This window comes from Macaca thibetana, chromosome 11 (genome assembly GCF_024542745.1).
Source record: "Macaca thibetana thibetana isolate TM-01 chromosome 11, ASM2454274v1, whole genome shotgun sequence".
NCBI classification, from domain to species: Eukaryota; Metazoa; Chordata; class Mammalia; order Primates; family Cercopithecidae; genus Macaca; species Macaca thibetana.
The window spans coordinates 94560806-94588571 of NC_065588.1; the positions used below are offsets into that span (position 1 = coordinate 94560806).

Genomic DNA, 27766 nt, shown 5'->3' on the forward strand with positions numbered 1-27766 from the left:
AAGACACAAAGAAAATATGAAACAAAAAGAGAAGATGTAATAACTGAGACCATAGAAATCTAAAAAATAATCAGAGATAATTACAATTACATGACAAAAAATTTGAAAACCTACAAGGAATGGATAAATTTCCAGACAGATACAAGCTACCAAAATTGAACTATGAAGAAATAAAAAATCTCAACAAACCAATAATGAGTAACAAGATTGAAGCCATAATAAAGGTCTCCCATCAAATAAAAGCCAGGATCTGATGGCTTTACTGGTGAATTCCACCAAACATTTAAAGAAAAATGAATATCAAACCACCATGGCACACATTTACCTATGTAGCAAATCTGCAATCCTGCACATGTACCCCTGAACTTAAAAATTGAAGAAAAAATAAAATAAATTAAATGATAATATTTTGCATATATTGGGTTAAATGAATATCTATTAAAATTAATTTCACCTGAAAAAAAATGAATACCAATTCTAGCAACACTCTTCAAAAACTGAAGAAGAGGAAGTACTTCCAAACTCATTCTATGAAGCTCTGATACCAAAACCAGACAAGGACACACACATACACAAAAAATAAACTACTAAGCAATATCATTGATGAACATACATGTAAAAATCCTCAACAAGATGTTAGCAAACCAAATTCAACAACATATTTAAAACATCATTCACCATGATTATGTGGGATTCATCCCACATAATTATATTGATTATTGATACACAAATCAATAAGCATAATATATCACATTAACAGAATCAAGAACAAAAACCATATGATCATTTTAATAGGAGCTGATAAAGCACTTGATAAAATTCAACATCCCTTTATGATTAAAAAAATCAACAAACTGGGTGTAGAAGGAACATACTTCAAAATAATAAGGGCCATATATGACAAAGCCACAGTCAACATCATAATGAATAGGGAAAACTTCAGAGCCTTTTCTCTAAGATCTAGAACAAGACAAGTATGCTCATTTCCACCACTTTTATTCAACATAATACTGGAAGTCCTGACCAGAGCAATTAGGCAAGAGAAAGAATAAAAGCCATCCAAATTGGAAAGGAGGAAGTCAAATTAAGTCTTGTACACAGACAATATGATCTTATATTTAGACAAACCTAAAGACCCCACTTAAAAAAAATTAGATCTGATAAATATGATAGAGTTTTGACTTATAAAATCAACATACAAAAATCAGTAACATTTATATACACCAGTAGTGAACAATCTAAAAAGAAACCAAGAAAGCAATCACATTTATGATAGCTACAAAGAATATTAAATACCTAGGAATCAATGTAACCAAAGATGTGAAAAATCTATTCAAGGAAAACTATAAAACAATGATGAAAACACTGAAACAAATTGAAGAGGACACAAAAAAATTGAAGAATATTCCATGCTCATGGATTAGAGGAATTAATATTGTTAAAAATGACAATATCATCCAAAACAATTTACAAAGTCAATGTAATCCCTATCAAAATACCAATAACATTCTTCACAGAAATAGAAAAAAATCCAAAATTGATATGAAACCACAGAAGACTCCAAAAAGCCAAAGGAATCCTGAGCAAAAAGAACAAAGCTGGACTACCTGACTTCAAAATATACTACAAACCTAAAGTACCAAATCAGCATGGTCTTGGAATAAAACAGACACACAGACTAATGAGACAGAATAGAGGGCCTAGATATATATCCATGCATTCACAACAAACTCATTTTTTATAAAGATGCTAAGAACATACAATGGGGAAAGGAGAGTTTCTTCAATAAATGGTGCTAAGAAAATGGGATAACCATATTCAGAAGAATGAAACTGTACCTTCATCCCCCTATCTCTCACCATATGCAAAAATCAAATCAGAATGGATTAAAGACTTTAAGACCTAAAAACTGTGAAAATACTAAAAGAAAACACTGGGGAAATGCTCCAAGTCATTGGTCTGGGCAAAGAGTTTTTATGTAAGACTTCAAAAGCACAGGCAACTAAAGCAAAAATAGACTAACGAGATTACATCGAGTTAAAAGGTTCTGCACAGAAAAGAGAACAATCAAAAAAGTGAAGAGACAACGTACAGAAAGGAAGAAAATATTTGCAAACTATCCATGTGACAAGGTATCAATAACCAAAGTATATAAGAAACTCAAACTTAATAGCAAAAAATAATAATAATAATAATCTGATTTTAAAATGGGCAAAAGATCTGAATACACACTTCTCAAAAGAAGAAACTCAACAGCCAACAGATACATGAAAAAAATGTTCAGCATCACTAATCATCAGAGAAATGCAAGTCAAAACCACAATCAGATATCATCTTACCCCAGTTAGAAAGGCTTTTATCAAAAAGACAGGGAAAAACAGATGCTGGCAAGGATATGGAGAAAGGGGAACCCTAGTAAAATGTTGGTGGGAATGTAAACTAATATAGCCACTATGGAAAATAGTATGGAGCTTCCTCAAAGAAAGGAAATCAGTATATTGAAGAGTGTCTGCACTCTCATGTTTATTGCAGCACTATTCACAATGGCCAAAATATGAAATCAACTTAAGTGTCCATCAGTGAGTGAAGGATAAAGAAAATGTGATACAGCCAGGTGTGGTGGCTCATGCCTCTTCTCCCAGCACTTTGGGAGGCCAAGTACTATCCTGACCATAGTAACCTAAGGTCAGGAGTTCAAGACCACCCTGAATAACATGGCAAAACCCTGTCTCTACTGAAAATACAAAAATTAGCCGGGTGTTGTGGCGGGCCCCTGTAATCCCAGTTACTGAGGAGACTGAGGCAGGAGAATCACTTGAACCCAGGAGGCGAAGGTTGCAGTGAGCTGAGATTGTGCCACTGCACTCCAGCCTGGGCGACAGAGTGAGACTCCATCTCAAAAAAAAAAAAAAAAAAAAAAAAAAGAAAGTGTGATTATATACACAATGGAATATTATTCAGCCATAAAAAAGAATGAAATCCTGTCATTTGTAGCAACATGGGTGCAACGAGAGGTCATTATGTTAAGTGAAACAGGCAAAGCACAGAAAGATAAATATCCCACATTCTCCACTCATATATGGGAACTTAAAAAGTGGATCTCATGAAGGTAGAGAAGAGATTGGTGGTTACCACAGGCCAGGAAGGGCAGTGGGGAGGAATATATAAAAAGAGTTTGATTGATGGTTACAGATATACAGTTATATAGAAGAAATGGGACCTAGTGTTCAACAGATCAGTAGGGTGACTATAGTTAATATTACTTGATTGTACATTTCAAAATAGCTGAAGAGAATAATTTGAATGTTCCTAGCATAAAGAAAAGATAAATATTTAAGATAATGAATATCCCATTTACCCTTATTTGCTCACATGAATGTATCAAATTATCACATGTATACCAAAAATATTTTTAGGTAGCAATATAAATAAATAAACAGAGTGAACCACCGAATAACCTAAACATGTCAAATATTGATGCATTCATCTCTTTTACTACAAGCCTTTAATAATGTTCTGCATGCAAAATAATTGAGTTTTAAGAGAGTTAAAGATTGTCAATGTCTGTCTCTTTTACTTTATTTAGGACTTCTGTTTTAATTGAAAACTTTTCAGAGGAATCTATTCCCATGCCTTATACCAATGGCACTGAGACAAACAAAAACCACATACAATGGATTATACCAAATTCTAAGCTTTTGTGTTTTTGTTTTTGTTTGTTTGTTTGTTTGTTTTTTGAGATGGAGTCTCACTCTGTTGCCAGACTGGAGTACAGTGGCACTATCTCGGCTCACTGCAACCTCCGCCTCCTGGGTTCAAGCGATTCTCCTGCCTCAGCCTCCAGAGTAGCTGGGACTAAAGGCAGGCGCCACCACGCCTGGCTAATTTCTGTATTTTTAGTAGAGGTGGGGTTTCACCACATTGGCTAGGATGGTCTTGATCTCTTGACCTTGTGATCCGCCTGCCTCAGCCTCCCAAAGTGCTGATATTACAGGTATAAGCCACCCCACCTGGCCTTTAAGTTGTTTTTCATTTCAAATACTATATAACGTCGTACCTTAGAAGAAGTCATTATCTTTTGGAAGTTTTTCTTCTGGATATTAAAAGAGAACTCCTAAGAGCTAGTCATTAACAGCAGTGAATACAACAAACATGGACAGGCACTGAGGCTACAAGTATAAAGTGCCAAGCCACATAGTGGAGTTCCAACAGGGAAGACAATCCATTTCCACCAGACTTCATGAATCAAAGACTCCAATCTAATTGGACCAAAGCAGGACTTTTATTGACTTATCAGAACATTCTTTGTGATTCCCCATAAACAGGAAACTTCTTTCTGATTGAAATTTTGGTATCATCTTCTTTCTGAATTTTTATTTTTTCAGAAACAGCAAAAAGTTTAAAGGCTTCCTACTTGCTTGCCAAATAGCACAACATGATAAATATGACAGCACCCAAATTACCATTAGCAGAGTCCCAGTAGCTCACATCTGCTTGCGGAGTTCCCTTTACAATCAATCAGGTGTATTGAAAAGGTCTTTGTGATGCAGAAGGGAACAAAAGTCACCTGTGTTTTTCAGTTTACTCTAATTTGTACACCAGATATAATTTGCTACTCCGCAGGTCTCTCGCTCAAAGAGGTTCAAAACAACAAAAGTAAAAATAATCACTGCTCTTCTGAGAATGAGATAAGTGATAGAGAATCTAGCTGTGATCAGCTGGGAATTACATTAAAGCTAAACCAGATGCAGGAGCGAAGACTTTCAGTGGAGGAAAATGCCTTTAAGTTTACCCACTGTAACCCCTCATTTCACAGACAAAGAAATGAGACCAGTGGCCTTGTGGTTAACAGGGCTAATTGGAGACAGAGGGTGATTTCATTTCCTCCTCAGATGAAACTAGACTGTCAGTAAAGGGATATGAAAGGTATAAATCCTCCAAGCGTATAAGAACAGGAGAGGAGACAATAGATGCCAGACCAGAGAGGGACACGTGGCTGTCACAGACTTAGCAGACAGAAATCTGGGAACTGCCTCCAGAAGGAAAGGCCACTGGCAAGAAAGTCTGCTTGTACCTCTGAACTTCAGAAAGACATAGGAATTGGCGATACCAGGTACGTCTGAAGGGGTGAGAGGTGGGGATGAAGACCTAGAAGATTGATTAAAAGTCAGACTGAGGAGCTGGGAAGTCCCCTAGGTCCCCTTCGCAATTCAACTCACAAGGAGATTGTTCATTCTCCACTTTGGCAGAAGGTTGGAAACGGTGAACCAGAGAAGCTTCCACACTAAGGCAATAGAGGGAGGCACGAGGCACGGCAGGCGAACTGGACTGAAACAGTAATTACGACGATGATTACAGTAAAACATGTACTTTATTGAGCTCTCATGACATTTCACATTGTAAGTAGTTTATATGTATAAACTCATTTAACCTTAACAATAGTCCTATAACGTGGGTACCATTAGTATCCTAACGAGGCAGGAAACAAGTTCCACAGCGAGTCACAAGTGACGCAGCACAACGCTGGAAACAGCCAGCCTGATTTTAGTCTGATTGTTAACAATGGACTCTTATGCCTTATGGTTTCCAGAAAGCCATCTTTCAGTTGCACCAATCCAAAGTAATCAATTAGATTATCCATTCTTAGAGAAGTCAGGAAACCACTGAGGAAAGATCTATAGGCCCCTGCCTGACCAAAGCCACCAGTCAGCCAGACCAACCAAGCACCCAGAGCTTTTACTCAACTCTGTAGAAGCTTAACATTAAATATGAACAGACAGCCAAGGAAACAATAGGCTTGAAGAAAGTCTCTAATGTGAAAAAGAAGAACCTAAGCAAATGGGAAAAAGGAAGTTCAGAGAAAACAGAAACAATGATTGTAGAGAAGAAAAACTAAAATGAAACTAGTATATCCTCAGTGAAATAAGATATCGTATCCAAGAAACAAGTGCAGAGTGCTATTTTAAAATTAATAAGTATATATGTAATGAGAAAAATATTTTAATTTTAAAAAAACAAATTTAAAACTCTAATGAGAGAATTAGCAGTTAAAGTTGAAGAAATTAGAAAATAAAAAAACAGATGATAGAAAAGATAAGAAAATTATATAATCTATCTAGGACCCCAATATCTTATTAATAAAAGTCCCATACAGAAAAGGGAAGGAAAGAAATTATCAAAGAAATAACACACGATGCTGGGTGCTATGGCTCATGCCTGTAATCCCAGCACTTTGGGAGGATCCCAGGAGTTTAAGACCAGCCTAGGCAACATAGTAAGACTCGGTCTCTAAAAAAAAGTAAATAAATAAAAAATAAATAAATAAATTAGCCAGGTATGGTGGTATGTACCTGTAGTCCCAGCTATTCCAGAGGCTAAGGAGGGAGGATTGCATAAGCCTGGGAGGTCCAGGTTGCAGTGAGTCGTGATTCTGCCACTACCCTCCAGCCTGGGTGACAAAAAGAGACTCTGTCTCAAAAAAAAATTAACAAATAAATAAAATAATAATAATACTTTAAATTGCACAGAACTGAAAAAAAGAAAGGGCCTATTGAGTGTCCAGCATAGAATGACAAAAACAACTCCAGTGTATATTTTTACAAATTTTCAGAATATCAGGGATTAAAGAGAAGATCCCAAACACTTCAGAGAGAAAAAGAAAAAACGTACAAAGGATTTAAAATCAGAATGACATTGGACTTCTCAAGAGGAACTCTAGAAGTTGGCAGACCAGAGAGAAATATCTTCAAAATTCTGGAGAAAAACTATTTCCAGACTAACTCTTGCTATTTATTTCTGCAACCTCTGCTCTGCCTGACCCTGCCCTGCCAAATCTAACTTGTACTCAGCTTCAAATCAGGATGAAATTAAGCCTATTCCTGGGGGGTCAATGAACTGCCCACCCTGACTTAGTTAGGATGGCAGCTCCAACCAATCCCCTAATTCCACCACTGCCACTGTCACCATCCCAGGGAATCCAACCCGTGTAACTTTTCGGTGGCATCCTTTCTGGGGATTTTCATAGTCTGTAGCAGACCCAGGCTATTCCACGTTCTTTTGTTTTGTTTTGTTTGTTTTGTTTTGTTTTGTTTTGTGACAGGGTCTTGTTCTGTTGCCCAAGCTGGAGTGCAGTGGTGTGATCTTAGCTCACTGCAACCTCCGCCTCCCAGATTCAAGCGATTCTCATGCCTCAGCCTCCCAGAGTAGCTGGGATTACAGGTGTGCACCACCATACCTGGCTAGTTGTATTTTTAGTAGAGACGGGGTGTCACCATGCTAGCCAGGCTAGTTTCGAACTCCTGGGCTCAAGTGATCTGCCCCTTGGCCTCCCAAAGTGCTGGAATTACAGACGTGAGCCACTGCACCCAGCCTATTCCACCTTTTATAAGTTTCTAAAAACTAGTCTTTTGGAACTAGTAAATTAATTTATGTATCTGTATTCTATTGCTGCGGCAACCAATTACCATAAACTTAATGGTATATAACAACCCAAGTGTATTATCTCACTATTCTGTAGATAGAAGTCCAGGTTGACTAGACTGTTTTTTTGGCTATGCGTCTCCTAAGGCTGAAGTCAAGTTGTCAGCCAACTGGAGAGCTTACCTAGAGCTTCGGGAGAAGAATCTGCTTTCAAGCCTGTTCACATTGTTAGTAGAATTTGGTTCCTAGCAGATGTAGGGCTGATGTTCCTGCTTCCTTACTAACTGTCAGCCAGGAACCCCTCTCAGCTCCTTGAGGTCCCTCTCCGTCCTGCATACATAGCCACCTACTTCTCATGGCTGGCAACAACACATCAAGTCCTTCTCACACTTTGAACCTCAGTGCTTCTGCTGCCGCATCTCTTCTGCTTCCAGCCAGAGAAAGCGATCTGTTTCTGAGGGCTTATGTGATTAGGTTGTGCCCAACCAGATAATCCAGGATGATCTCTCTATTTTAAGATCTGTAACCTTAAATACATCTGTAGAGTTCCTTTTGTCATGTTACATAATATAGTCACAGATTCTAGTATAAGACATCTTGGAGAAACCATTCTGTCTACCACAATTTCTAAAGGAAAACCCAATTTCTTATAGCAACAGATAAATCTAGCCAGTCCCTGGCCCCTCACGTTGGAATGGAAACATTTACACTTTTGTATTTTTTGATAAGAACAGTGATTAGTAATGTAACAAAATTTTCTGAGTGCCTACAATGTGGCCAACACTGTCTAGGCCGTGGGAATTCAAACATGATTAAGAAACAAAGTCCACTCTCAAGATACTCACAATCTAGCAAAGGAGACAGAAAAATAAACATAAGATATGTTGAAAAGGTACCTGAAGATAAACTCAAAATTTTTTTTAAAGCACAGTAGTATGGACCAATCTGGCCTTGGGCACGGGGCAAGTGTCTTAAAGGAGATAACACTGAATTGAATGTTCAAGGATAATCGGGAAGAACTAAGGGGTTTGGGAAGAGGGAGAAGAAGGAAAAAGGCAGAAAAATATAAATATTTACATATATATAAACACATATATTTTAAAATACAAAATATACAACTGAAAGCAGCAATTCTTCTCTTAAACGTTGTAGGATTTTCTGGACAGGACAAGTTCCTAGAGAATGGTATGAATATTAAAGAAAAGTGTAACTTCTCTAATAATTTGACAGCATATTGTATTCACACATGCTTCGAACGTTTTCTAGATACTTGCATACATGACATGTTATATTTCATCAGTCCTGTGAGATTAGAACAGCAGATATTGTTATTTCCATTTTATGGATGTGAAATATAGAGTTCAGAGGAATTAGGGGTTTTATCGGAGATGACCCACTTGTCACCTGATGGGACTCAGCCAAAAACCAGGCCTTCCAGACTCAGGAAGTCCAGTACTTATTTCATTGCAGTGTGAAAGTTCTGTCCAAATTTATTAAGCTCTTTGCTTCATTTTTAAATGCATGTGATATAATTATGGATTTATGAAATCCCAGAAAAGAGACCAATTGATTCTTACTTTTTGCCTTTGAGCTTATTGCACAAAGAGGAAGCAAAATTATATTCTCACTCAGACATTATTGCTTTGTTGATTTTCATGTTTCCCAAAATGAATAATTTTTGTTGTTTTAACACCCCATCATTAAAGAAAGAGAAGATCTGATCTGTGGAAGCATCGTGATTGTCGCAGGGAAGCCTCCTAGAGGAACATGCGGGCTATTGATATTCTCTCCTCAAGCCGGAAGCTGTCTCTAGAGATCCATGAGAAACACGGAATCACAACAAAGACTGGAAAACAAATTGATAGAATCAGAGATGGCTGCAGACCCGTGAATAGCTTTTCACGCTGTCGCTGTTTCAGTTTAGATTCAGACTTAAGTTTTGCAAATTGATGGGGGAAAAAAATCTAGTTTTATCTCAGCATTTTACTTTCCAGTTAAAGACCAAAGTGTAGGCTTCTACATTCAAAATGGTTCCTTTTTGTTGCTTTGTTAAAGAAAATCACAAAGCGCCTTTAAATTTTTCCCCCTAAAGAGGCCCATATATTACATTGCAAGATTGGGAGCAAGCTCAAAAAAGAATATGACTTTCTTTGTACAGAGGTTTTAATATTTTCATAAAGATCCTCTCTTCAACTCCTCAAGCATTTGCCTTTCATTTTGTTTTATTGAATTAGGCTGCAAAGCACTCGAGCGTGAAGCTCTTTGTCATCTCTAACCAGGCTTACATTGATTCCACGTATCCGTGTGCCTAGTCGGGGTTTATTAATCTATACATCTATTCCACTGAAAAAGAGAACTCTCTAACTTATTATGTAAAAGGATAAACCACCTCCACAGCCCATTTGCATGCAGGTATGCTTAAAAGTAGATTTGTTTCCTCAGACTGAGAGCTGGCTTCTTTAACAGCATTAAACCAAGGGAAAAATGAAATTATATTATGATTTCTCATGGTGGATTATAGTACAACCATGACAAAAGCAGGCCAATAATTCCTTTTCTATTTCCTTAAATATAAACACATTTTAATATCAAGAGCTCCAGACAAGTATAAGCAAGACTCTGCACACACATGCCCTCAAAAATGCAAATCACACCGTTAATTCACCACCTGCTACTCATTCAGGTCAGAGTGCCCACAGCCAAAGCAGAGGATTTGCTGAGGTGGCCAATGGCTTTATCCAAGTGGCCAAACAACTTGTTTTCCTCCTAAATATTACTCCTCCCAAACACTGAAGAGAGAAATGTATAAAATGGGCAGCAAAATAAGCAAGAATTTCAGAGTCAGAAGACCGTGGCTGTTGTTTATAACAGGTTGTCAGCTTAACTTCTCTTCAATGTTTTTGCACTTGAAGCAGGATAACTAAATAATATGTGCTGATAGCCCTTCCCTTAGTCAAAGAAAGTTTTTAGGTATTTCTTAAGCTTCTCCTTCACCTGATTTTGATTCAGAGGCAACTTCTCTACTACAAAGGACAGGTATCTGGCTCATCCATTCTATAGATATGTGTTTAAATGAACTTAATGTTTGTGATTCCCAAAAATTCATATGTTGTAATCCTGACCCCCAGTGTGAAGGCATCAGAGATGGGGCCTGTGGAGGTCACTTGGTCATGAGGGTGGAGCCCTCATAAATAGGATGAGTGCACTTACAAAAGTGATTCCAGAGAGCCAGCTTGTCATCTTTCCATCATGTGAGACTATAATGAGAAGACAGCCCTCTCTGAACCAGGAAGTAGCCCTCAGCAGACACCAAATCTTCCAGCACCTAGACCTTGAACTTCCCAACTCCAAGAACTGTGAGAAATAAAGGTCTGTTGTTTAAGCCACCCAGTCTATGATGACTTGTTACAGCAGCCTGAACTGATGAAGACATTTATTGAATGCCTCCTCTGTGCCAGGTCCTAGTCTGGGTGCTCAGAGTATGGTGATGAGCAAGCCAGATGAGATCCCTGTTGCCATGGAAGATGGACTGCAAACACATGAATGACTTAGAAAACTTTAACACAGTAAATTCTATGAAGAAAATTCACCATCACAAGGTGAAGACAATGACTGACGGAGCAACATTACATGGGGTAGTCAGCAAAAAATCTAAGCTGAGATCTGAATGAAACAAGTCAATCAAAGAGGGGAAGTTGTCTAGGCAAGACAACAGCAACAGCCTCAATGGTGTCTTCACTGCTTGCATATGTTGTGTATATGAACTTTCTTTTGCGCCTCCTTCCCTGCATAACACATTTCTCAGATTTTTCTGAATGTGTACATTGGGATTCCACCTCTCCATGGACTCTTCATCTCTAACTCTTCCTTCATCCTTCCCACCAGGAGGAAATGCCTTTCCACAAAGACTATTTTGAACCCTTTTCTTATCCTATTATCAGTCCTTCTCTAGGTTGTTTTAATCTAACTTTGAAGAATATATTGGTTAAAATCAAGAATTTTATTATTACTTGAATTTTTTTTTTAAAAAAAGCAAGCTTCAGTAACAACTACGTATTCCTGTCCCACAGTCCCGAACTGGATAACTTGATTTTTTTGCCCTTTACCCACAGCATGTGTAAATGAGGGATTGCTTCACCTACCCTATGTAGCTACCATTTCTCCACCTCAAAGATACAAAACTGTGGGCCTCTAATCATAGAAAATCTTGTGAATCAGTCTCTTCTCACACTGCTATAAAGAACTGCCTGAGACTGGGTAATTTAGAAAGGAAAGAGGTTCAATTGACTTATAGTTTTGCATGGCTGGGGAGGCCTCAGGAAACTTACAATCATGGCAGAAGGCAAAGGGGAAGCAAGGCATCTTCTTCACAAGGCCGCAGGAAGGAGAATGAACTCGAGGAACTCCCAAGCACATAAAACCATCAGATCTCATGAGAATTCACTCACTATCATGAGAACGGCATGGGAGAAACTGCCCCCATGATTCAATTACTTTCACCTGGTCTCTCCCTTCATATGTGGGGATTATGGGTATTACGTATGGGGACTACAATTCAAGATGAGATTTTGGGTGGTGACACAGTCAAACTATATCACCTTGTTTACATTTTACACATAATTAAAATTTTTCTGCTTTTTGCAAATGTGTTCCATCTCTCAGTTTGATTTATTTCATTGGCCCCATATCTTAAAGGGGCTCTGTTCAACATTTGGTATTTGATAGATCCCATGGGTCTTTGTTGCCGACAATGATGCTGCCAGCTCCAAGGCTTTTTATAGACAGATGCATATGTGTCCCTAATTGCTTTTCTTCTTAATGGGAATTCGATGAGAAAAGTTCTTAGATATTCTAAAACATTAATCATAAAATAAGTCCCTGTCCCAGAATTGTGCTCAAAACCTTAAGTCATTTTAAGATGTGTCGGCTGGGGTGTGAGTTTTGTCCATCCTTATATTTGTTGAATATAAAAATCAATAACACCACTACTCTGCACATTTATCTAATGTAATAATCAATATCAATACCTTTCCTGATATTTACTTAATATAATAATCAATAACAATACTGTTTGTTTATTTGATGCCATTGACCAGGGTAGAAGACCAAATGTATGTGCCTTATCTACCCTATTTACCTTCACACTGGGCCATCCACTGCTAACATCTCTTCTTTGTCCTGCTTCCCACTCTCCAGACCTGAGCAGAACATCATCCTACTTCTCTTTGCTCTGGAAGGTGACAGTCAGTACATTGACATTTTGGAGGAGGCAGCCAGCATTGATGGAACCTCTGTCTACATTATTCTAGGTACTGTGAAGGAAACAAATATAATATAATTCACCTCTATATTTGTTAAAGTAACACTAGCTACTACCCTGAGAAGCCCTAAGACCCTGGAGGCTTAATACGTGGTAAGTTGGTAAGTTGGTTGCTTATCCTCTAACAGCATAATGTAGTTATTCCTTGTTGGTGGAATATTTTCCTATAATACTTCAGAGACCTAAGCCCCTTCCATCGCAGATTTGCCCTCCCCTAAATCCCTCAATCCTCTACATTCAGCCAGTATATAGGAAAAGAACATAGAGGACCATGTGTAGGATATTTTATGTCAGACCTGAAAGTAGTGTTCATCACCTCTGCTTATATTGCTTCAGTTAGAACTCAGCCTCATGGTCACATCTAACTGCAAGGCAAAGCAATCTGAGGACATGGTCTAACTATATGCCCAAAAAGAGGAATGGATTTGAACAGTTAGTCAGTCTCTGCCACTATCCCACCCTTGAGTTGCTTATAATTCAAAGAGGAAGACAAGATGAAGGATTATACATATAATATGTGAGGGATCACTAGAGGCAGAATTAGTCAGTGAAAAGTTTCTAAGGAAAGAATTTTAAAATGGGTAGAATAAGGAGATAAACATAAAGAGTCATCCCATGAAGTAAAACAATGCAGTATGAGCAAAACTAGAGGTAGAAATAGGCACACATCGGCAGGGGAATGTGAAGCAGTCATTTTGACAGGTGCACAGAGTCAATGCCAGGAAGCAGAGAGCAACATATCTGGCTAAGGAGAATAGGATGAAACCACCCCAACTAAGACCACTGACTCCTCCACCTCGAACCTGTGTTTGCCTTGCACTAGAATTCTGCTGGTCCACTCAAAGGTACTTTACTACCTTTTTATAAGTAATCTCTAAATCTCAGCTGACATTTCACGTCTGACTGGAAAATGTAAGCATTACCCAGAGAATGTCCCTCACTAATTTTGAATTTTTCAAAGAACAAATGAAAAGTAATTGGCAGATTAGAAGAAACTGGTATAACCTAAATAACCATTACACTTATGAATCAAACTACAAGTCTTTGTGATACAACAAAGCTAATAAGTCACGGAGAACCACATGCTCCAGTCAAAGATATACATAGGAGTAGATAATTAAATGTCTTGACCAGGGACATGGAGTTACAGCAAAAGCAAAGTAGAAATAAGATGCAATAGTTCTTTCCTTGGTTCAACCTCTAAATACCTAAAGAATTAGGAGGACCACAGCTACAATCCAATCCACCCAACAAATTCAGAAGTTCCTAAAGATTAATTCAAATGTGGTCACAAGGAAAGCCCTTATAGGTGTGTATTTCTGAACCTACTTATAAGGACTCTTTTTGCCATGGGAACATATCTCTCTCCCACCTGTACTGATGTTCCAATGTGCTCAAATACTCACCTTATTGAAATGAGAACTACATCAACTCCAATATATTTTGTATACAAATTAGGACTGTCCTGTCCCCTTGTAGAAATTTTAGGATAAATCCCTTTTGGTGATTTTGAATAATTTTGAAAATCCAAAGAAAGCTATGGCTCCTGTCACTCCCTTAATCCCCTAGATAAATTCACATACGCATATAAAAGGTATTTCAATTATATGTAAGGGAAGCATTCCTGAGAACCTCTTATAACTTAAAATCCCTATTTTTCAGCACCAATTTCCCTTAGGAACACCATAGACTCCTATGAGGCAGCACAACACTCTACAAAGACTATTTGCTTCCTATAACAACTCAAATTTCCCAATTTTGCAATTAAGGAAAATAATGCATAGAGAATTTAAGCAACTTCTTACCATCACCCACCTCGAACTGACAGAGTAGACCTGGAAGTCATGCTGTCTATGTCTAAAGACCTTGGAAATACATATAACCAAAGTGAGACGCTGCCCCCACTCCCATCCCTCTTCTAGTAATATATCCTTTCTACCAAAAAAGAAAAAAGGAAAAGGAAAAGGAAAAGAACCTATTCTATCTTACTTCCAAAAACTTCAGAGTGGGATCAAATACTGTGCCTCCTCTCTCCCAAACTCAATCCAGGCTACTTATTTTTATTCTTGTGCTATTTAATTATTAAACTAACAATCTGGATATCCCATTGTTTCTTCATTTTTAACCTCCTTGAATTTCAGGTCTTACATTCAAGACAAAGCCCTCCTGGACCTAGTATTGTTTTACACTCTCCAAACACTGTCACAGGAACAGCAGCATTCTTCTCTTAATTTGTTGCAACTCTGGAGTCCCTAAGGTTTGCTGTCAGACATCTCACTGATTGGAGAAAGAAAGACTATAATCAAAGCTCTTTCTGTCCAAGTTAATAAAGATCTTCTTTCGTTTTTAATTTAAATTTCCTCTTCTTGGTATTATATGAGGCAAAAGCTCAGGGTCATATCAAATTAAATTGAGAAACTTAAATGTTTTGATTGATTTTAGTCTATTTTCTGAAATCTTAAGCAATCCAATATCCCACACTTGATTAGGTCAACTGTCATGTAATTCAAAATAAACCTAAACATTATTTAACACATTTTAAATTTAATCCAGATGCAGAGGTGTTAAAAGATATGTTTATCAAGAGTTCCTTTCCCCCACCTCTTAAGAGAGGCACTGTGGCTGATCAGTACCTTTATATATTATTCCAGACTGCATATTTAGCTCCAACCACAAGAGGAGGTTTGAGATGATTTTCCCCCACCATTATTTCTGTCAGCACTTCTCAATATACTCCAAATAAACACATATTCTAAGTAAAAACACTGTTATGACTGTTAACCACAATTTAAAGACCATATCATATTTCCATCAGCCTATCTCCAAGCTCTTCCAAATAAACATGCAAATAAAGTAAAAGTACTATGTTTGCTATACAAATTGCAGTTACAACTTTAAGACAGATTCTTTAACAGGCTCTACCCTCCTTCCAGATAGAAATTTTAAAGTTCTCATTAGTGCCAAACACTCTCAATAGCAACTCTATGGCTTACTTTCACATTTTTCTTAACTAAAAGTATTGAATGTGTGACCTGAATTAACATTACTTAAGTGGCATGAGAATGTTTGTAGCCAAGAAACTAACATTACAACAGATTCAGAGCCATGGGAAAACACAGAGCCCTAGGAAGGACTTAGGCAACAGTCCCTAATAGAGGTGCCTCTTCAACTCCAGGCACAAACAAGGCTTCCCAAGGAGACAAAGCCAACTGATGATGAGCTCATAATCCAAAATTGTAAAACACACAGGGAAACCCAAAGCCCTGAGAAAGCAAGCATGATAAAGGGGGAATTTATAGCTGGGAAAAATTAAGATAATTGAACAATCTAAAATGAAATCTTGAAAATAAGTACATTAATAATGTCCCACAAGATAAAGAAAGAAAAAGTATTAATAAGACAAGACCAAGGTGCTTTGGAAAAAGAACAGGCAGACTCGAGAAAGAAAAATCTAAACAAAACAAAATTTTTAGAAATGAAGACTGCTATGTCTCCGCAAAATCCAATGTTGAAATCCCAACCTCCAAGGTGATAGTATTAGTGGGTAGAGCATTTGGGAAGTGATTAGGTCATGAGGGCTCTGCCCCCATGAATGGGATTATTTCCTTATAAAACAGATCTGAGAAAGCTCCCTTGCCCCTTCGGCCATGTGGGGACACAGCAAAAAGGTAGCAGTCTTTGAACTAGGCATTGAGTCCTCACCAATCACTAAATCTGCCTCCTTCTTGATCTTAGACATCTCAGTCTCCAGAAGTGTAAGAAATAAATTTCTGTTGTTTAGAAACCACCCAGTTTATGATATTGTATTACAGCAGCTCAGTCAGATTAAGACAAAAACCGTAGTCATTCAAATAATCTATTGATGAGTTAAACTATACACTAGACATAACAGAAAAGGAAATTAGTGATCCGGAAGGTAAAGAGATAAGGCAATCACCAAAAATTTGGGGAAGAAAATAGTTAAGAAACAGAAAGGATAGAATAAGAAGCTTTAGTATACATATAATAGGGTTTTGTAAAGAGAGATAATGTCTTTAGAAAGAGACAATATTCAAAGGGATGACAATGAAATGTTTCCTGAAATGAATAAAGGCATAAATCATTAGATTTTAAAGGGCATAGTGAGTTCTTAGCAGAACTTTTTAAAAAAATATGCATCATAGTGAAACGGTAGAGAAACAAAAGTAAAGACAATTTTTAAAACTACCTGGGAGAAATGACTGTTTACCTACAAATAAACTACAATCAGACCAACAGCACACTTGTAATCAGCAGAAACACCTGTCAGGAGACAAAGCAAAATTATTTTAAATGTGCTCAGTAAAATAACTGTCAACCTAGAATTCTCTACCCTGTGAAACTAATACTCAAAAGGTGAGAGTAAAAAAAAAAAAAAAAAAAAAAAAAGACATTTTTAGGCATATAAAGAATAAGGAAATTTGTGATTTATAGACAAGTCCCCTGCCCTACCACACTATGAAAGAATCACAAAAAACTGAATTTGAGCAAAAAGCAAAAAAGCAACAATGGAGTGGGATACAAGAAGCAACTGTGGGAAAAAAATCTATTTTTATTTGCAAATCTGAATAAATAGAGGCTCCATAAAATAATAACCACAGTGACTAATTTTGAAAGGTAATCTAATAACACAGTAGAGCTAAAACATGAGAACAATATATAGAAGATGGCATTTTCTTCCGAGAAAAATTACAGCATTCTAAGTTTCTTGCCTTTTTTCAGGAAAACTATCGAGGGGAAATAAGCCAAGTTGGGTTATAGACGGGGAAATGTACTTAAGATTTATTTTTTTCTAAAGCTTCTGACAATAAAATCATACTCTTCTCAAACAAGATTAATATCAATTGCTTGAAGGGCATTTTTCAAATAATATTCTTCCCATTGGAACAGATTAGCATTTTTCAAGAAATTGAAAGAGAATTGCTTATGTCCAGAAATGAAGAAAGTTAATCTGTTTCCTCCTTACCTGTTTGTGAGCCAGTTCCAACAGAATTAATTGTGCTATTCAGTTTCCAAGATTAATATTTATCAGTGACCCAAACTCTAAAATTCTTTATCAAAATAAAATAATCTCAGTATTTTCATGTACTTTACAAATTCAAAACATGTATATATATGTTTCTCCTAAGAATTGCAAGTCCTAAAAGCCCTCAAGAATGGCATCTCTCATATTCATCTAAAAACCTCCTCAGGTGCTCCTTTCACTTTTCGTGGGGGAAAATCTACAGAAATAGTAATTATTGACTATTATTTATGAATTAAATAATTAGTCAGAATCAGCACTGCCCTAACACCAAGGAAGTCTACTCTCACCTGAGAAAAATAGGTGCAACTGTAAAATGATATTCTAGGGGCTTATTGCACTAACTACCACTGCCTTAAAGAATCATTTGTATGTAAACACAAGTTACGAAAAATTTAATTTTGCTTTTTCTTTTGGTGCTTTTGAGAGACTAAGTTGCAACTCACAAAGACAGTTGTTAAGGTCTGAATAAAAAAGGTTTAGATTAAAAATACCATGTTCACATTCAAGAATCATTGTAATCAGTCCATTAAACAGCAGCATTGCCTATATTTTTACTTGCTTCATTACTTAAAACGAGATAGCAGTTATTAGCTATGTTACAGTGGTTAAAGATTTTATTGTTTGTTGATGCTGAAAGTTAGCTTTCTATCAATTTGTTGAAAATTTATTCTATTCATTTAATATTGATTAACTGATAGATGATAGTTTGAATTGTTTGCTTTTATATCAAGTTTTTTAAAAAGGAAAGTTAGAAATATTCCGATGAGAAGGGTGATTGTATTCATCAAGATAGAATGGGTTATGAACAAGAACAAATAATCTGAACCTCTCAACAACAAGGGTTTTTCTCTTCCTTGTAGAAGCATCAATTGTTGCTTGGCTGTGGATCTGCTGCCCATCAGCTTCACTCTAAGATCTAGAATGATGAAACAACCTTTAACTCAAACAAAACAGGTTTCCATAGCAGGGAGGGAAAAAAGCATACGGCAAACCATGAGATGGCTCTATAAGCTTATGTTGAAAGTGCCACATATCACCTCTGTTCTTATTTTATTGGCCAAAGCAAGTCACATGGGCCAAGCCTAAGCTCAACAGGAAAGAAATGTATCATCCTCCCACAGGGAGGGAATCACAAGGAGAAGCATCAAAATATATGGTGCACAGAACACACCATAGTGAGCATGCCAACATTTTTCACAAAAATTATGAAGGAATCACTGCAATACACCACTTGTTTTCCAGGGCAAAATTTGTCCTGTTTCTTTGTTGAAGAGAAAAAGTGATTATCATTTAACAAAAAAAATTGTTCAAATAAGTCAAACTTATTAAGTTGAGACATTAGACAATGTAACAAAGAATGAAAAATGTTATCCTCTACTAAAAAGTAAAATTTTTGGTTCAAGATTACAAAGACTCAATTGTCCCGTGACTTCCTACTCAATATGGAATGAGAGGAAATAGAATGTCCACTGTAAGGCCGGGCGCGGTGGCTCACGCCTGTAATCCCAGCACTTTGGAAGGCCGAGGCGGGCGGATCACAAGGTCAGGAGATCGAGACCATGGTGAAACCCCGTCTCTATTAAAAATAGAAAAAAATTAGCCGGGCGCAGTGGCGGGCACCTGTAGTCCCAGCTACTCGGGAGGCTGAGGCCGGAGAATGGCGTGAACCCGGGAAGCGGAGCTTGCAGTGAGCCGAGATTGCGCCATTGCACTCCAGCCTGGGCGACAGAGCGAGACTCCGTCTCAAAAAAAAAAAAAAAAAAAAAAAAAAAAAAAAAAAAAAAGAATGTCCACTGTAGCAGAAGACTTTAAAGATATGATCATTTATAAAAAAGAAATTTTCCAGAGAAATCTTCTAAGCGCATTTCAGCAAAAGAAGCATATATTTTAATTTCATTTTGCATAAGCAATGGAGAATTGGCTTAAGAGGCAGAGGTTAAAAAAGTGAAGTTTAAACTAATTTTGACAATTGAGCACTGCCAAAATCAACTGCCATACCAAGCATCCTTATGATTTGTACTTCAAAATCTTGGAAGTGTTTAGAAAACTAAGAGTATTCATCTTAAGTCTCAAAAATATTGTCGTGTTGTGGGCAATGGTAAGAAACCCCCTAATTCTAGAACAAATTATCAATATTTAAGCCTGATCTCTTTTGTTTTTATTTGAGGAAATAAATTTTATCACAGCAGTTACTTGGGACAATTAGAGCAGGGTCACAAATTAGAAACTATATCTTTGGTTTGTTTAAATGCCAATAGTCCCTTGCCTTACATAGCTTTAGGAAGTTGATGACTATTGAGACCCTGTCTATTTTATGACTATATAACAAATTCAAAATTAAATCAATGTGAGATTCCTAATGTTCAGATTCAGAAAACGATATAGAAACTTTTAGCACTGTAATCACAATAAACCTCAGGAACACAAATAAGTTCAAAAGTGTAACTCACCCTCAAGTTACACATTTCAACATTTAACATTCAAGTCAGCATTAAATGAACTTCAGTGTTCATTCATTCAATAAACATTGGTTGAATCCCATTAATAAGCAATTCTGTTTTATTTTTCTAAGAAATTTAACTTCAGCCACATCAGCTTTTCTCAGAGCACATTTTGTAAACTGATAGTCCCATAGGATTTAATTGATGGTTATACGGCAAATAGATAATCAAATAAGTTTGGGAAACACCAAATTAAACCAAGTAAGTTCATTTATTGAAAAGTTCTCAAAGCTATTAAAAAACCAATGTGAATCAAGAATCTCCAGGACAGAGCTGCAGCATGCAGTACTTCCAAAACTTATTTGACCACTGAATCTTTTTTTTTTTTTTTTTTTTTTTGAGAACACCAAACACCAACATGTTCCATGGAATACACTTTGAAAAGTGCTGAATTAGACTTTTCTAGATAATGCTTACATCAGGTGATTCTTGGAAATATTATCTAGAGTTGACACTGTCAATTTGTTCAAAATTATTAAATCGCTTCATTTAAACAGAAAATGACTAATTAGACAGTAAAGACCATCACATAGCTGATTCAACCCTCATCGCCTTGAGACCAAATTTAAAGAACAATTTGACAATGTGCTCAAATGCTCCATTATCAGGAATTTATAAACAGAGGGGAAAGCAAGAAGAAAAAATTAATTGATGAATGTTTTCGTTACCCATATTGTATCATATAGACGCAGGCAATGCTAACCCAATCAATCAATGCTAACCCACAATGATCCTGTAACAATATCTATAAATGACAAGAAGTCGCAGTTTCCCCAGAAAACCAGTTCAGCTAGAGCAGGAGCTGCTCACATTTTGTGAGAAGGAGCTAATCTTTATCTTCCTCCAAGGCTCTAAGGAGTCAACAGGATTCAGACTCTGACAGGGAAGAACATAAACTGAGCTCAGCAGCAGCAGCCCTCTCCACTCAGCGGTAGAGAAGGAAGAGATGTCAGCCGACTTACCTTCCTTACCAGCAGGGGGCACAATATAAAAGAAAAGGTGATGGCACAGTGTCTCTAGTTAATGACGGTGTGACATTATCAAGTCCTGTTGGCCACCAAACCAGAATACCTTCTCAATGAAGCCTACCCTGACCACCCCATTAATACAGCAACCTACCCCTTCCCCACCCAGAGAACTCTCACCTACCTTGTCTTACATTTTTCTACAACTTGGGTTTCATCCTAACACATTGTATAATTTGCATATTTATCATGCCTAATGTTTATTGTCAGTTTCCCCCACTAATGTAAGCTACACAATGGCTGCATAAATATTCATTGAATTAATGAAGAAAAATAAATGCTCAAAACTTCGGTCCCGGGAAAGTTTCTCTTATAGGCTTTCTGGAGATGTCCATCCCGACAGTGCCTGCCTCTGCCTGTACATTTCCCTAAGAGAGAAAAGAAAAATGGAGAAGGCAGCTGAGATTTCTGCTCCTCCACCACCACCACCATCCCCAGGCCCTGACCCACTTCCATGTGCTGAAGCCATTGTCTGCTATTACCTTTACCGTTTTGTTATTTACCCCCTTAATCAAAACACATTAAAAGGACGAGAAGGACAGAAGTCCCTTTTCTGACAGTGTTCTCTAACCAACTGTGAAGCAGAACACAGTTGCAGCCTAACTGTGTTCAGTCCTCACTGGACGCCCCGCATCTATACCTCCCTTCAGTCTATTCTCCACACATCAGCCAGAGTGGTCCTCTGAAACGTAAGTCAGATCACATCACTTCTCAGCTCAAATGGCCCCTATTTCTCTCAAACCAAAAACCGAACTCTTCACAGTTGTCTACAAGACCCTATATAATCTGGCCTTCTGTTTCCTCTCAAATCTCTTTTCCAGTTACTATCCACTCCCACCCCCTCACTCCACTCCAATCTCCTCACTGTCTCTCAAACATGCTAGTGTGCTCTCAGCCCAGGGCCTTTGCACCAGCTGTTTCTTTGGCCTCAAATGTTCTCCTCTCAGCAAATATCCACCTGGCTCATACCATCACATCCTTCAAAGTTTTGCTCAGGTGCCACCTCATCAGAGAGGCCTTCCCTAACCTCCCTACTGAATACACAACCTTGTCCCTGGCTGTCCCCACCATGTGCTCACTGTATCTTACCCTGCTCCATCGTCTTCTTACCTATCACACATAATTTACTTACAGCACATAACTTAATATGTTTATTGCCTATCTTCCCCATTAAATTATTATTATTATTATTACTATCATTATTTTTTAGAGATGGGGTCTTACTCTCTCAACCAGGCTGGAGTGCAGTGGTGCAATCATAGCTCACTACAGCCTTGATCTCCTGGGTTTAAGCCATCCTACTGCCTTTGGTTCCCAAGTAGCTAAGACTACAGTCACAAGCCTAACATTTAAAAAGAGAGAGAGAAAGAAACATCATCTTCAGGACAGCAGGGAATGTTTGTAATTTTTGTTCACTTTTTCATCCCTAAGGCCTGAAATATTATCTAGCACACAGTGAAAGCTCAATACTTGTTGAATGAATAAAGAGTGGTTAAAACAATGGATTTTGGTTACACAGTTCTGGATTTTGATCCCAGCTCTACCATGATCTTTGGTAAATTTTGAAAAATTCTCGCAACCCCAATTTCCTCATCTGTGAGACAAGGATAACAATACCCAACTCATAGAGTGCAGTGCCTTGTATATCAAATAAGTGGAGGCCACTATTAACGCAATGCGGACCTGCTGGAAGCAGAATATGAGAGCAAATACATGTTGGGATGGATTTTTGTTATGTTGGGAGATAGAAAATGGAGAGAGAATGTACTGAAGTTCCCATGCAGCTCTAAGTGTGTACCTGTAAAATCAACATGGATTAAGGATAAAAATGGACATAATGTAACCAAAGTGATCTTCTACATAGTTGATCTGATGAATAATGCAGGCAACAGTAATTAAAGCAGCTGACCAATATGATGGTTTGAAGATAAAATAGTTGCTTTATGGACTTCATAAAATATGGTCAGTACACACTATAAGGTATTTTTCTTTTAAACACTTCAGAATCAATACTTCTATAGTATCTCAAGGTTATTCAGGATTCCATTTCATGCATTCTAGAATGTCATTATTGACTTTGCACTTGACATTCTTCCCTGTGTCTGTTAGACTGGCCTTGGCAGCAAAGAAAGGCCATATGGTGCCCATCCATATGGATAGGCTGGCTGGATTTTAGAATCTTATTCCCTACTGATGTTCCTGTTGTGTGAACAGAATAACTTCTATTTAAGAGTAAAACATGTGGGATTCCAGCCCTGCATATTGTATCAGTTAGAAAATGTGCTCAATTGTGAAGAGCAGAGACCTGAAAACAGGGCTTAAACACACTAGGTGTGGTACGGGGGCTCCGCAACCTCATCGTAGACTTTCCATCCCTCTTCTCTGCCATCTTTGAGTTGTGACTTCTTTCCTCAAGGCTGCCTCATACATACAAAGTGGCTACTAGAACTCCAAACAGCATTTTCTCATTCCTGGTAGGAAGAAGGGAAAACACAAGGAACAAAAGGAGCATGCTGGCTGAGTCATTGCCTATTTTTAAGGAGCATTACCAGAAGACACATCCAATAACTTCTGTTTGCATCTCATTGGCTAGGATTTAGTCTGATGTACCTCTCATCTTCTAGGAATCCTGGGAAATCTAGTATATTTCAGGTAAGCAAACTACTTCTCCAATAAAATCAACATTGTATACAAGAAAAAAGGTGATAGTCAATATTGAGTAGGTATCTAGCAGTCTCTTCTCCAGATAAATACTTAATTTCTGCAATAGAGGAATCAAAAAATTATGAGCTATGGTCATAGCTCACTAATGACTTTCTAGTTACCTTTGCACGAACCTAGAAATTAAAATCTTTCTATTAATTCTCCAAGTGGTGACTTAAAGAAATTATTTTCTATTAAAGAAATCTTTTTTAGGAAAAGATTTGGTGTCTACACTGCTAGTACCCCAGTTCAGCTTTCGCTGAACATGACTCTATTTGGCTAACTGCATAGGTAATCTCAATTGTTCCTCACTAGGCTGGGTGTGGTGGCTCATTCCCGTAATCCTAGCACTTTGGGAGGCCGAGGTGGGTGAATCACTTGAGGTCAGGAGTTTGAGACCAGCCTGGCCAACATGGTGAAATCTGTCTCTACTAAAACTACAAAAATTAGTTGGGCATGATGGCACATGCCTGTAATCCCAGCTACTCGGGAGGCTGAGGAATAAGAATCACTTGAACCCAGGAGGCAGAGGTTGCAGTGAGCAGAGATTGTGCCACTGCACTCCAGCCTGGGTGACAGACCAAGACTCAGTCTAAAAAAATTTTTTAAAACTTTAAAAAAAAATTCTCACTGAGCTCTGTAGAAAGAAATAGCTCTCAGAACTTCATTAGAATCATCATTGCTGCTGCAATGCTCCACAATCAAAAGCCCTTCGTGTGATCAAGAAGCTTGCCTGCCTCTTACCCCTACACAATACATGCTGTAGAATTCATATTAGAGGAGTCATATTTGTTTTTGCACGTAGGAAACTCTAAGAATACTTTAAGAACTCACTGGTTCTTTCAGGTCACCAGGGAACGATTTTGGTAATTTCACCCTAGCTAACAACTTCTCTGAGTACCATTTCAAGGACTAATTTACTAAATGGTCCCTCTGTTGCTTGAAAGAGTTACAAAGTTTCACAAAGTGTCTCACTTACTCCCTTGCAGTAGCCCATGTACTAAGAAGATCTGGCTTCAAAAACTCATTATAGAATTCCTGTGGTTGCTAGTTATTTTCTAATACTACTCGAGGAATGGGAAAGTATGCAAGTCAACAACTTGTTCAAAAGACCAAGTGCATAGCCACTTGAGACAAAGCAATGAAAAACACATTCATGTACACACACCCCCACATTTTTCCTCTCTTCCAAGTTCAATGCTTTCCTTTTGTTCTCTAAGCAAAATAGACCCCACACCCACACGATAAGCCTTCGATTTTTGGTCTGACTTTTTTTCCTCCTTCATGGAGATGGCTCTATGGGGCTTTCAACTTGTCAGATATAATCTATTCTGGCCACACAGTCTTGAGAGGACGACAGCCACAGAATCTGTGGTGTCAGATGAAAATGGCGTAGAATTCAAGTGCAAAGCATCGCAGAGGTGAGGAATATGAGGTTCTCCCTCCCTGAGAAGGAATGAACAAGATCCAGACCTGGAAGAGCAGTTGCAACAAATGACAGGGGCCTCTGTGGACAGAGTGTAGCCCAGAGCCTCAGCTGGCCAAGTGGACAATTCCCAAAGGCTGCAAGTCCTCACATCTCTCTGTCACTCCCACTGAGACATTTTGAAAAGAAGGCCAAATTGCCCTTCATCAGGATATGCTGATTCAGACAGACAGCTAAGCCAAAGTGGCTTTGGTGAACACACTCTATGGGATGAAATGAGTTCCCCTGTGGTCTGCTGCCCTGTTGCTGTTAAACTGAAACTAGAGAAGCTCAGAGTTGCTAAGAGATTGTCACATTGCTATGGGAAGAATTTACACAATTGGCGCCCTCAGGCAAGTAGTGCTGAATCTGTCAGTATTCAAGACTGTGTAATTTTTTCAGCTATTTCTTTATTCCAGTCTATGTGGAGCACAGCCTTTTCTCTGCACCTTCAGAGTGAGCATTTATAGCACTGCCAGTTCTGAGGAAGAATGAAGATTGGCTACCAGAAGTGTGGGTTCACGAACTGACCCCAGGGGCAAAACTGGGAAGAAGGCAAACTGTCAGCACTAGGACTGTGGACAGCTCCAAGAACAGAGAAGGGGAAAAAACCTGCAAGGTGAGCCAGGGCAATGGTAGAAGTAAGGAACTCTCCCTAAATATTAGGAGTCATGACACAGCTAGGGTCTGAAACTTGCTGAGCAGTTCAACTGCTGAGTTTGCACTAGGAATAAAGATCAGGATTAAATAGCAGGGCGACACCAAGGTGTAACATCAATGTTACTCAATTTGCCCTTCCCCTTCTCTGGTAATCAGAGAATCAATATCCATAGCCCCAACTGAGGGATCAGGGTGATCATGTGAGTTACATACCTTTGCCACAGATCATTGGATCAGAAGAACATCTGACTCAAATGCAATCAATTCATTAGCTGACTGGAGATGCATCTGATCCACTCTCTCAAGAAGTTAATATAAACGATATACCAATTGTAGCTAGTCAAGTAGTGCTGGACACTAGATCTCAAAAGCCACAGAGATTAAGCACCAGTCGACACCACAACAACTCAAAGTCACATGCAATCCAGGGTCATGAAGGAGCAGAAACTGAAAGCCTTCGAAAGAAGCTGGTATGGGAAAGAACAAAGAAGATATGCAGAGAGTGGCAAAGATGAGACACCATGTGATCCAAGAAGGAAGGGAAAATGGGCAGATTAGCTGTCTGACAGCTTTCAGGTTCTCAAGAGATCTTGTGGTTATTCCTTCACTCGGGATCTCTGAGATCTCCTACGTCTTTATAATCTAACCAGGAAATCCTAATCCTGCAAGGTCCCCCACAGTCAGCATACATCTCATTGTTGTATTTGGCCAGTTGTTCCAGATTCTTTGGATTGCAAAGGTCAGGAGACTCACTTCAGGGGAAACACTGGGAAGAAGACCAACTGTCAGCACTAGGACTATGGATAGCTCCAAGAATAGAGAGGGAAAACATCTATCCTAATAATGAGTGAGTTATCATAAAGATACTCATGAACTGGGTTCAAGGCCAGAGAAATGTCTAGGAACCAAGACAGGTTAAGAACAAGCTGCTCTTTATCTCCCTGTCTTGCTCAGAGCCTTCACAGTCTCTCTCTGACAATGTCTCTGCTCCTCGCTGTGCTGCTCCTCTATACCAATTGGTTTATTCTTTCCCCCCATTCTGTGTAGCTTTCCTCAACTTCAAAGATTCTGCTCTCTCATAGCTTTTACTTTTTCATTACTTCAGCCTGTTGTGACCCCTCATGGTCCTACCTTACCTCATAGCTTCTCGTTATAGATTCCTTCTGTTTCAGATCCCACTGCTAACTGTATTTTCAAGTTCAGCTTCAAAAAAGGGAATATGATCAGCCCTGCTCATCCTTTTGCACCAGATCATGGGCTGCTGGCCAGTCTCTGATCTGAGTATTCTTAGATCATTGCTCACCCCTTATACAACCAGCTCCAGCCAGTAGGGCAGGGTCACATAGTACAAAACATAGCAATTTAAGACTATCCATTCAGAAGAGGCTATGAGCGTGACAGACAATTTGACCAACACGTTTGATATTCCAACCTCTCCTTATCACAAGTATTGTTAAGATATTGTCCTCTGTTTTCAAAAAAATTATGTAATAAGGCAATCTATCTTGTAATATTGGTAATTATGTTGTAATTTTTTATCTTCTTCTTTTACTTTCTGGAAGTTTCCAAATTTTCCATAAGTAATATGTTCCAATTTTACAAATATATTCAGAAATATTACATTCACTA

The 27766-nt window shown here is 38.1% G+C and overlaps 1 protein-coding gene and 1 long non-coding RNA gene across 2 annotated transcripts in view; one reads left to right on the plus strand and one right to left on the minus strand.

The window, feature by feature from the left end:
* LOC126931294 (uncharacterized) overlaps window positions 1-16672 on the minus strand; it is a 207739-nt gene extending 191067 nt beyond the window's left edge. Inside the window, exons 1-2 of the long non-coding RNA XR_007717821.1 lie at window positions 14888-16672; window positions 12557-12731 (exon numbers count right to left, since the gene is read on the minus strand). This is a non-coding gene — a long non-coding RNA (uncharacterized LOC126931294). The remainder of the gene's footprint in view (window positions 1-12556; window positions 12732-14887) is intronic.
* SLC25A3 (solute carrier family 25 member 3) overlaps window positions 1-27766 on the plus strand; it is a 772593-nt gene that overhangs the window by 434861 nt on the left and 309966 nt on the right. The window lies entirely within an intron of this gene.